Below are 12359 nucleotides of genomic sequence, written 5' to 3' on the forward strand. Positions count from 1 at the left end.
TTTTCTCTTCAATTGAAATTAAAAGCGAAAAAATTTATCATTTCTCCACAAATGAATACATGGAATCACAAAAGAATATACTTTGTTCTCGCGTTCTCAACCTTTTTGGTATTCTCATTTGATCCTACTCCTATATATATATATATATATATATATATATATATATATATATATATATATATATATATATATATATATATATATATATATATATATATATATATATATATAGGTTCATGCGAAAACATAAATATTTTGCGAAAACGCGAAAATCGATTTTATATTATAAAAATCAAACATATATACTATAAAAACAAAATTTATTAGCAATGAAATAACGATAATAAATTTACATTGGATGACGTTATGGTAATATAGATTTAAAGGCGGTTTTAATAATTATTATTTTTTTCATGTCCTTCATCATTTTTAAATTCATGTTTTCATAATAAAAATGTTAAAAATCATGTTTTGCTAATATGAAATAATTTCTCATCTCGATTATCATTATGTATTTCAAAGTTTAGATGTATTATTATCCAAAATATAATGTTGAGGTGACACAATCTCATAAGTATTTTTTTTATTTCAGTATAAAAGAGGCAACAAGCCTTCTACAAGGAAGTCTTGGTTTAACTAATCAACATTGAAAACGTGAAAATAAAACATGGACCTAAAACAACAAGAATTTATGCTTGTTGAAAAAGTAAAAGTACAAGGATATGATAAAACAAAAATATGAAAGTATATTGTTATTTCTTATATTTAACACCAATATGAAAGTTGTTTCCTTCACCATCGAGGTGAATGTTTCCACCTTTAAGAATTATGGATTATGGAAAAAGAGGAACCCCTCTCAATTGAAATAATCTCAACCAGAAAGAAAAAGACCAAAACTTATTGGAAATATTATAAGAATAATCTTCGGGAATGGAAGTTTGGGTCTTTTTTTGAATACATACAACATTCTTAAGCTAACAATTTTGCCATTGTTCTCCCTTCTTTAGAATGTGTAATTCCCAAATTAAAGCTTTCTACTTCTTCAACTATAGCAATTAAATTGCAAATTTTTTCTATCTTTATTACTTAAAGGTAAAAAAATGGAAACATAAACAAAGACCTAACTATTTTTAGAAATGTAAACGGAGAAATATGATGAGGAAAAGGAGGACATTCATCATTCATGTATTATGCACATATAAGAGATTGCGAGTGAGTTTATGTGCCATTGTTCTCACTTCTTCAAAATGTCTAACTCGAATGCACAATACATACATAACAAAGTACAATCAAGAGACTTTAAAGTATGTCGAAAGTACCTATTTTTTATCTAAAAATTTAAGACTCGTGCTCACTCTTTTCACATCACACAAAATATTGAAATTGTCATATGATAATATCAAAATGAAGACATACATCTGACGTATGTTACATGAGATATTGTTACCTTTAGTGATGCGGATGAGGACATTCATGTCTTATGCATAGAGGAGAGATTGCTACCGAGTCTATCAACCCTTTAGGTGGGAAAAATATTAATATTTGCACATTGATATCAGTCTCAGTCCTCGTTCATGTATTCAAAGATGACTACTGCTTGTAGAACACTAGTGCAACTCTAATTCAGTCAACAATATATCACATTCTGAAAGTCATCATAACGTTGGTAATCAATTTTAGGCTTTCGTCTTTCATTTGTGTTTATAGATATAGTTGATTTGTGATTATTGTTATATTATTTGTTTTCTAAAGTATGCCTTATTTAAAAAGTACTTACATTGTCTTTGTTAATTTTTAGACAGAAGATTGCTAGTATTGATTCTAGAGTATGAGATAACACCGTTTATTTAACCTAGCATGATGTTTAGGGAATAAGTTTATCCACAATTATGTTTCAAGTTTTTTTTAACTCTATGTTGAGTATGTACTTGGTTCCACATTATATATTTGATATTTATTTAGATATTTGATTCAAAAAGTTTAAAAATATTGATGAAAAACAATTGAATTTTTATTATATTCTACGTGCTACAATTAATTATTTATTTTATTTATATTAAAGACAAAATTATATAGATATAAGTAGCCTAAATTATAGAATTTCATGAGTATTACCGGCACAAATGTACCACAAAATATTTTTGTATTGTGACAAATAAAAATGTGAAACTAAATTGTGAATGTGTAACTAAAAGTAGTATAAATTCATGAATCAAATGGTCAAAAAATATATGCTACAAAAAATTTTCTTCTACTATAATAAAATGAAAAACGCCACTAAAACTTTAAAAAAACTACAACAACAAAAGCAAAAAGTGTCATTATAGCGTTTTAGTTGAACATTTCTAGTGACACTCATCATATGTGCTGCTGATTATTATGTAATGCCAAATTTGTAAGAAGCCTTTAGTTGCCTTTTTTGGGGATTTTGGTGACACTTTTAATGTGCTACTAAATGGTATATTGTTTTTAGTGTGCCCCTCTCAACATTAACAATTACAAATGAGAGGATACCTTTTACTTATTCCTCATCCCTAATATTATTAGAAGTGTAATAATACCGGCAAGAAACTTTCACGAACCTTTTAAAACTCTTATAATGTATTTAAGACGTCCTCTATCAAAATGTAACCATTCTAGTAATTGGAGCGCTACTTCATTTGATGGGCAATTTAGGCTTTTTTTGGTTTATACCTAGGGGCGAATGCATAAATTCATATTAGGTATTGCCGGTGCATGAAAAATAGATAAAAAAATCGAAAAGTCGAAAATTTTCTACTATGTTAAGGAAAAATAGGTGTTATTGGTGCAACACTAGGAACCCATATCCGTCATACTTGAATCGATTTCAACCTTTAAATCCTTTTTCATACCCACCTGTGGTTAAATTTACAAAATTCCATTGATCCATCTACAATTTTCTTTAAATCATTTTAACCATGGTTGCAGAAATCGATAATCGGATGCTAATCAGTGGACTAGTGATTAGGGATAATCGACTAGACGATGATTAATCGGGAGATTAGTGGAGGATCGTTAATTATTAAGAAAATTATTCAAAAATTTATAAATCTAACTTTAATCCTCCAAAATAAGCAATTATTCGACGATTAGGTCCGATTACGTCCGACTTTGACCTATATTGACGAAACATGATTAGGCCCGATTAAGTCCGATTAATTCCGACTTTGACCGGACCAAGCCCGATTATAGTGACCGATTAACAATAAATCTCATTGGTGGAGGTCCGATTAGCGATTCATCGGTCAATTAGGCCGATTTTTGCAACACCGATTTTAACCCAATCCAAATTATCAATGACTCAACAAAAATACCTTTCTTAACTTCACCATCTTTAGAAAAACTCATTATACTAGACAAATTCTTAGGCTTCAACTTACTTGTACCTTGTGCAACATCACTTGTGTTTAACTGGGTTGGCTATATATTACAACAACAAATTCCTACTCCACTGGCTTGATTGTCCAATATTTAATTTTGCTCGAGGATCCAGTCCTGAATTTAAACATACCTCGATGGTTTGTCCCACTTCTACTGCTTCAACTTCAACTTAGCATACTCAACTTTTGCAGGCGTATCTTGTTCATATTCATCTGGATTTTGAGCATGTTAAAGATCATCACTAGCCCAATAAAACAAATATTATTTAGAAGACTTTAGCTTGTTCTAGAATGCTCTAGAAGATTCTAGAATATTATGGAAGACTATGGAAGACTCTGGAATATACCGGAAGAGTCTAGAATACTCTAAAACGACATAGAAGACCCTGGAAGGATATGGATCATTCTAGAAGACACTGGAGCAACCTAGACCTCTCCAGAACATGGTAGAACATTCTAGAAACATATGGAAGCATGTAGAGTATGTTAGATAGTTCTAGAATTATCTAGTATGTAGTAAGTGTATGCTAGTATCTAGAACCTTCCTATGAGGCCTATAAATAGGTATGGAGCTCATTTGCTCCAAACCATCCAAGAAAGCCTCAAAGAAAGCAAAGTGTGTAGTAGTCTCACAAAGTGTAAGTTCTCCTTAAGTGTCTTAATAAAAGTCTTGTTGTTTCCCATATAAAAGAGTCGTGTTCAACAATCTGGTATCAGAGCAAGGTTTCTTGATAGTGAGAACGAGTGATTCTCGTTGTATCGTGAGTAGTTTGTGACTCTGCAAGTTTAGTATCAAAACTAGCTTGTTTGGTATTACCGAGGTACTGCCAACACGATGGGTGATCTCCAAGTCATCGGAGGAATCAAGAAACTCAACAACAACAACTACAAAACGTGGGAAACATGTATGAAGTCCTACTTACAAGGACAAGATCTATGGGAGGTCGTTGGTGGAAGCGAAACTACGCCACCAGAGGAAGACGTTAATGGTGCTTTACGCAAATGGAAAATCAAAGCAGGCAAAGCAATGTTTGCCTTGAAGACCACAATTGAAGAAGAGATGTTGGAGCATATTCGGGATGAGAACACCCCGAAAGAAGCTTGGGACACGTTTGTGACGCTTTTCTCAAAGAAGAATGATACGAGACTACAACTTTTGGAGAACGAGCTATTATCAATCTCACAACGTGACATGACGATTGCTCAATATTTCCACAAGGTCAAGTCGATATGTCGGGAGATTACTGAACTAGATCCACAATCCGTCATTGCAGAAGCTCGAATGAAGAGAATCATTATCCATGGAATGAGGTCGGAATATAGAAGCTTTGTTACTACTGTACAAGGATGGCCCGCTCAACCATCACTTGTAGAGTTTGAGAATTTGTTGGCCAGCCAAGAAGCTATGGCTAAGCAAATGGGAGGCATCACGCTGAAGAGTGAAGAAGAAGCACTCTACACAAGTAAAAGTCGGAGGAATTTCAAGCCACCTTCTAAAGAAGGATACAAAAATGCTGACAAAGGGAAGAGTCAGCAAGGAACCTCAAAACCATGGAGATCTCAAAAGACCGACAATAAGAGTTCTCGGGGGAGGAGGTTCGAAGGCAACTGCAACAACTGTGGAAAGTGGGGCCACATGTCCAAGGATTGTTGGTCAAAGAAAAAGTCTGTGGAAAGCAATGTAGTAACTTCCAAAAAGGAAATAGAGGATGAATGGGATGCTGAGGCATTATGTGCCATTGAAGAAAACGAGTTGGCACTCATGACAATGATGGGAGAGCGTATCAACTATGAAAATGACTGGATCATTGATTCAGGATGCTCCAATCACATGACTGGCGATCAGAACAAACTACAAGACGTGAAGGAGTACAAAGGGAGTCGCATGGTACTTACAGCCAACAATGCACGACTTCCAATTGCTCAGATTGGAAAAACGACGATCATGCCTGGTAATAAATCTGACATGGTGTCACTACATAATGTGTATCACGTGCCAGGTATGAAGAAGAACTTGTTGTCGGTATCGCAACTAACATCGTCAGGCAACTACGTCTTGTTTGGCCCACAAGATGTGAAGGTCTATCGAGATCTTAAAATATCAGAAACGCCAACAATGGAAGGACGAAGAGTGGAGTCCGTTTATGTGCTCTCTGCAGAGTCTGCCTATGTAGATAACACTCGTAAGAATGAGACAGCAGATCTATGGCATGCACGGCTGGGACATGTTGGTTATCACAAGTTGAAGGTAATAATGGAGAAATCCATGCTCAATGGCTTACCTCAACTTGAAGTTAAAACAGATGTTGTTTGTGTTGGATGTCAGTATGGTAAAGCTCATCAATTACCATACAAGGAGTCAAATTTTAGAGCAAAGAAGCCACTAGAGTTAATTCACTCAGATGTGTTCGGTCCAGTCAAGCAGACATCAGTTAGCGGGATGCGGTACGTGGTGACGTTCATTGATGATTATTCGAGATATGTGTGGGTTTTCTTCATGAAAGAAAAATCTGAAACATTCTCAAAGTTTCTAGAATTCAAGACAACGGTCGAAGGAGAAGTGAGAAAGAAGATTTGGTGTCTACGCTCAGACAATGGAGGAGAATAAACCTCAGAAGAATTCAATCGCTATCTAAAAGAATGTGGTATACGTCATCAATTCACATGTGCCAACACACCTCAACAAAATGGTGTAGCTGAGAGAAAGAATCGACATCTTGCAGAAATTTGTCGAAGCATGCTACACACGAAGAATGTCCCAGGAAGATTTTGGGCTGAAGCAATGCAAACTGCTGCCCATGTGATCAATAAACTTCCCCAACCAAGGTTAGGTTTCATCTCACCATTTGAGACACTATGGAACATGAAACCTACTGTTAGCTACTTCCGAGTATTTGGTTGCATCTGCTACGTATTTGTACCTAGTCATTTACGTAGCAAGTTTGACAAGAAAGCAGTCAGGTGTATATTTGTTGGATATGACAATCAAAGAAAAGGATGGAGGTGTTGTGGTCCAACAAGCGGAAGATGCTACACTTCAAGAGATGTAGTGCTCGATGAAGCATCTTCATGGTGGTCATCAGAGAAGAAAGTACTACCAAACTCGGAAAATATTGAAGAAGTTTTAAAACAAAAGATGGGGGAGCAAACTGCACATATTTGGTCAAGTGTTGATACACCTGAAGATCCGAGCGACACTGATGTCATTGAGCAAGAAGTAACTCAAACAAGTGATGCCGGTGAAAGGGAGCCGCCGCCTCCACAACTTCGAAGGACGGAAAGAATCCGAAAGCCTAATCCCAAGTATGCTAACGCGGCCATTTTAGAAGACGGTGTTAAAGAGCCGGAGACATATGAAGAAGCAATTAAGAATAAAGCTTGGCAGAAGGCGATGGAAGAAGAAGTTACAGCCTTAGAGCAGAATCAAACTTGGGAACTAGTACCAAGACCAAGAGATTTAAAACCCATTTCCTGCAAGTGGGTTTATAAAATAAAGCGTCGCCCAGATGGATCAATTGAGAGATACAAGGCTCGTCTGGTGGCTCGAGGGTTCTCACAACAATATGGATTGGACTATGATGAAACATTTAGTCCAGTGGCGAAGATAACTACTGTACGGGTGTTGTTAGCTCTTGCAGCTAGTAAAGACTGGAAATTATGGCAGATGGATGTGAAGAATGCTTTCTTGCATGGAGAATTAGATCGGGAGATCTGCATGAACCAACCAAAGGGATTTGAGGATGAAGTTAATCCCAATCATGTGTGCAAGTTGAGAAAAGCTCTTTACGGATTGAAGCAGGCACCAAGAGCCTGGTATGGTAAGATTGCTGAATTTCTTACCCGAAGTGATTATTTAGTTGCACATGCAGACTCAAGCCTATTCATCAAAGAAAAAGAAGGGAAGTTGGCAATTGTGTTGGTTTATGTGGATGAATTGATCATCACCGGGGATGACGAAAGAGAAATCCATCAAACAAGAGAAAATCTATCGGTACGATTCCAAATGAAAGAGCTGGGGGAACTTAAACACTTCTTGGGGTTAGAAGTTGATCGTACAAAGGAAGGGTTGTTCCTCTGCCAACAAAAGTATACAAGAGATATACTTCAAAAGTTTGGCATGTTGGAGTGTAAGCCAATATCAACACCAATAGAGCCAAATGTCAAGATATGTGCTCATGAAGGAAAAGAGTTGGACGATGGAACGATGTATCGACAACTAGTAGGTAGTCTTATCTACCTAACTTTATCTCGGCCTGACATTGCTTATGCAGTTGGAGTTATGAGTCGATACATGCAAAGTCCGAAGAAACCTCATTTGGATGCTGCCCGACGGATCTTGAGATATGTCAAAGGTACAATTGACTATGGTCTCTTGTATAAAAGAGGAGAAGACTGCAAGTTGGTTGGATATTGTGATGCTGACTATGCAGGAGACCATGATACCCGAAGATCAACCACTGGGTATGTGTTCAAGCTTGGGTCAGGACCAATATCATGGTGTAGTAAAAGACAACCAACAGTATCATTGTCAACCACGGAAGCGGAGTACAAAGCAGCGGCTGTAGCAGCTCAAGAAAGTACATGGTTGGTACTCCTAATGGAGGACTTACATCAAAAAGTTGACTATGCAGTACCACTTCACTGTGACAACCAATCTGCAATTCGGCTGGCAGAAAATCCAGTATTTCATGCTAGAACAAAGCATGTGGAAGTGCATTATCACTTTATCAGAGAAAAGTCTTGATGGAAGAAATTGAGATGCGGCAGATCAAGACCGATGACCAAATAGCAGACTTGTTCACCAAAGGGCTGAGTACTGGAAAATGTGAAGGTTTTCGCTGTCAGCTTAACATGGTACGAAGAATGAGAGCTAGTGTTGAGGGGGAGTGTTAAAGATCATCACTACCCAATAAAACAAATATTATTTAGAAGACTTTAGCTTGTTCTAGAATGCTCTAGAAGATTCTAGAATATTATGGAAGACTATGGAAGACTCTGGAATATACCGGAAGAGTCTAGAATACTCTAGAACGACATGGAAGACCCTGGAAGGATATGGATCATTCTAGAAGACACTGGAGCAACCTAGACCTCTCCGGAACATGGTAGAACATTCTAGAAACATATGGAAGCATGTAGAGTATGTTAGATAGTTCTAGAATTATCTAGTATGTAGTAAGTGTATGCTAGTATCTAGAACCTTCCTATGAGGCCTATAAATAGGTATGGAGCTCATTTGCTCCAAACCATCCAAGAAAGCCTCAAAGAAAGCAAAGTGTGTAGTAGTCTCACAAAGTGTAAGTTCTCCTTAAGTGTCTTAATAAAAGTCTTGTTGTTTCCCATATAAAAGAGTCGTGTTCAACAGAGCATTCAAAACATTGGGTTCCTTTGTTTTAAAGTTTTTTCCATGGTTTAATTTAGTGGCACGATGCCTTCTTAATTGTAGTATTGAGTATCGCCTAAACTCTCATGTAGGTTTTTCATTAGCAGTTCCGACTTTTGTATAAATTGGGCCTTGTTATTTAAGGCCATAAAATTTGGGCCTGGCGACTTGGAATCCAATAAATTTCCTTGAATTCGCTGAATCCACCCTTCCACATGTTTAAGATGATCCAAAATATTCCATTAACGATCCAATGGAACAAAATTTATCTTCATCTCTTCCCACTATAGAATGGACGCTTTGATACCACCTAAGCGTGTTGTTTTCAAAAGAAATCATAATTTTCTTCATTATCTTGTTTATCGAGTATAAAGTAGCTTTTTGGATGTGAAATCCAATTATTGGGTTTAGTTCAGCTCAAAGTCGGCTCTTCAATCTTCTGACTTTTAGTTATGTTCAATCTTCTAGTTTCCGATTTATTTTTATTAAAATTTATAATCAAAGATATCAACCTTTTACTCTACTACTTTCCCCCCCCCCCCCCCCCCCCCTAATATTATCAATTGTTTGTTTTGTGAAAGATCATAAATGATGTTTTTAATAAATATTCGAGGAAATAACAATATATTTGAAAAAAAAAATGAACGGAAATATAAATAAAGGATAAATATTAAAAACCCATGGAGTAGATTTAGGAGGTCTGTGATTTCGTCGCTCAAAAAAAAAGGTATAGCCTGTAAAAAGGTGAGACGTAATGGAAAAACATCAATATTTTGGAGTTGTTCTTTCTATAAAAAAAATCAGATAGAAAGACCCTTCGATCATCTAGGGCCATACAAGTGATCGTTGCTAGCGTTATAAGTTGAATGCGGTTTGAAATGAATCTATATGTGACTAAAATCATGCCTTGAAATCTCTTCTTTCTGCCATTCATCCCACCTTTCCACTAACCCGTTACATTCGTGCCGAAAGAAAATCCAGGAAGTCCTTTCACCTACATATATAATTTCAAACTTAATCATTCATGCCGAAAAAAAATTGAATTTTCATACATTGCTCAAAAATGATATGATGCGATTGGGATGAGAATAGAGACTTGTTAGGATAAGTTCAATCGAGGCTTGTTTTTGCATGAATTTATAACTCGAAAATTAATTTTTGTATTGAAGTAAAATGATAATGGTTATTCATTTACTTTTGGATGCAGTCAAATAATTGTGCTTCATAACTCTCATATTGTTGGTTCCTATGTTTTAGAGGGAAATCTTCTTTTAATTGTGTTTCGATATAATTTTCTTTTATTGTTTATAAAGGTTGAATGTGACTAAATGTTCATACCGCAGAAAATAAGAAAATGAAAACTCATCTAAACTCTGGCATAAACGAGTTGACCATATACCTCGAGAAACAATATAACATCTCATGAGAGATGGGATTCTCAATAGTCTTGGACTTTAATCAACTTATCGAGCATATGATTGGGAAAATGACAAGAGGATAAGAAATAAAACATATGTAATTTGAGCTTGGCGGAGATAATTCACACACACCAACGTATGTGATTCTTTATGAACAAAATTTAAAGGAAAAAATCTTCACCTTTATTGACGACTACTATAAATATACTCACTTGTACTTAGTTAATGAGAAATTAGAGTTATTTAACATATTTCCAGGCTTTAAGGTCTAACTTGAGAACCACCTATACTATAAGATAAAAGTTTTCTAATTGGATAAGAGCAGAGAATATCATAAAATAAAAACTCATACGTCAATATCTCAAAACATAACAAAGTATCACGAAAAAACTGTATCAAGACTGCATCAATCATATCTATGAAAAGCTAAATCAACTCCCAGGACAAAAACTGAAGCTGTGGTGTGTGCGATGCCATCATCCCGAGCTCTTCCCCTTTACTTGCGGAAGTACCTGAAACCAAAATTGAAATTGTAAGAACGAAACTTAGTGAGCTCCCCCAAACTACCACAGTCCACATATCATACAATAACATATAAACACATACTAGGCCTTGCCCAACGCATCGGACCGAGTGTCTAAGCCCGTAACCATATTTGGTAAGTACTTGACCCGATTGTGCATGGTCCTTTTGGGTTGCCTTCACCAAATCAACTTGACTGGAGATATAATAGAGAAAGAGATTATTATGATTTATTAATATGTTATAAGAATTATATATTAAAAGGGAGAAATCATATTTGTTTAATTAATATCGGTCAATAATTAATTGAGAATTAATTTTGTGATCAAGTGTAATTAATTAAATTAGAGGGGTTGAATTGTAATTATATGATAGTTACAAAGAAGGGTAAGGATTATCCTAGATATGGGTTGGACGAAATCAAGAGGATAAGGATCCTTGAAATCATCCAAAGAAAGGGGTATTCAAGGCTTATCTTATTATTACTTGATGAGTAAGCTACTAGATAAGGATAAGAATTGAAACCCTAATCTCCACATCTATATAAACACCCCTTTGCCATAAGAATTTGTCCATGCTTCCTAAAGGGTTCTTAGGGCCGATTTTTACCTCTTTCCTTCTTTCTCTATAGCCTCTCCAATTGCTTGTGGTGTTTGTGAGCCATTAGAGGCACTACACTTGTGGTGCTTGCTTTCAAGACTTGGGTTTGAAGATTTGAGTTGTTATTACAATATAACAACAAGAGGTATGTGATCTATCCTTCTTGGTGAATTTCGAAAATAGTAGACCACATTAGGGTTTCTTTATGTGTTCATAATGTTGTGTATCTAATAGTAAAACATAGATCCAAATCTAGGGTTGCATGCATGTAACAACCATAAATTTCGACAAATTTTTAACTTTTCAGAAACAACCCATTTTCATAATGTTATTACAAAAAGGTTTTCAATACATTTATTATCAGAGTATTCCCAGAACCATAACATAAATCATAAACACGAGGAGCGGTACGATCACGCCTTTTCCTTGCCATAGTCTCCTGAAGAACCTGAAAACCATTAAACCACAACTGTAAGCCCGAAAGCTTAGTGAGATACCCCCAAAATACCAACCACGTATACCATACACATACAACATGATAAAGCATAACAAATCACATAACAGCCATGCATATCGGGTCTACTGTGTGACTGGTCCGCCGTGACGGGCCTTCAGTCCACCTGGTCAACCCTTCGAGTCTAGTCATGTCCCTTGAGTCTACAGTGTGGTTGGTCCGCCCGCACCGGTCCTTCAACCCACTTGGTCCACTCTCTGAGTCTACAGTATGACTGGTCCGCCTGCATCGGTTCTTCAGTTGGCCTGGTCCACTCTCTGAGCCTCGGCACGTCTGGCCCACCCTCGTGGGGCCTATAGCCTATCCGGACTGCTCGCTGGGCCTTCAGAATAACCGGTCCGCCCTGGGTATGTTGGCCTACAGCACAGAGCAGGTCTCGCCTCAACCCATCCCCAGTCAAACAACCATGTGCACATAAACATACAATCACATAACAATTCACATTCAATCAAACCGATCTAGCAGATCATGTATCATAACATACTCTAAACAGGAAACCGACCTAACAGGTCACTAGCATA

The sequence above is a fragment of the Lactuca saligna genome, chromosome 9 (genome assembly GCF_052625555.1).
Source record: "Lactuca saligna cultivar CGN05327 chromosome 9, ASM5262555v1, whole genome shotgun sequence".
Classification (NCBI taxonomy): domain Eukaryota; kingdom Viridiplantae; phylum Streptophyta; class Magnoliopsida; order Asterales; family Asteraceae; genus Lactuca; species Lactuca saligna.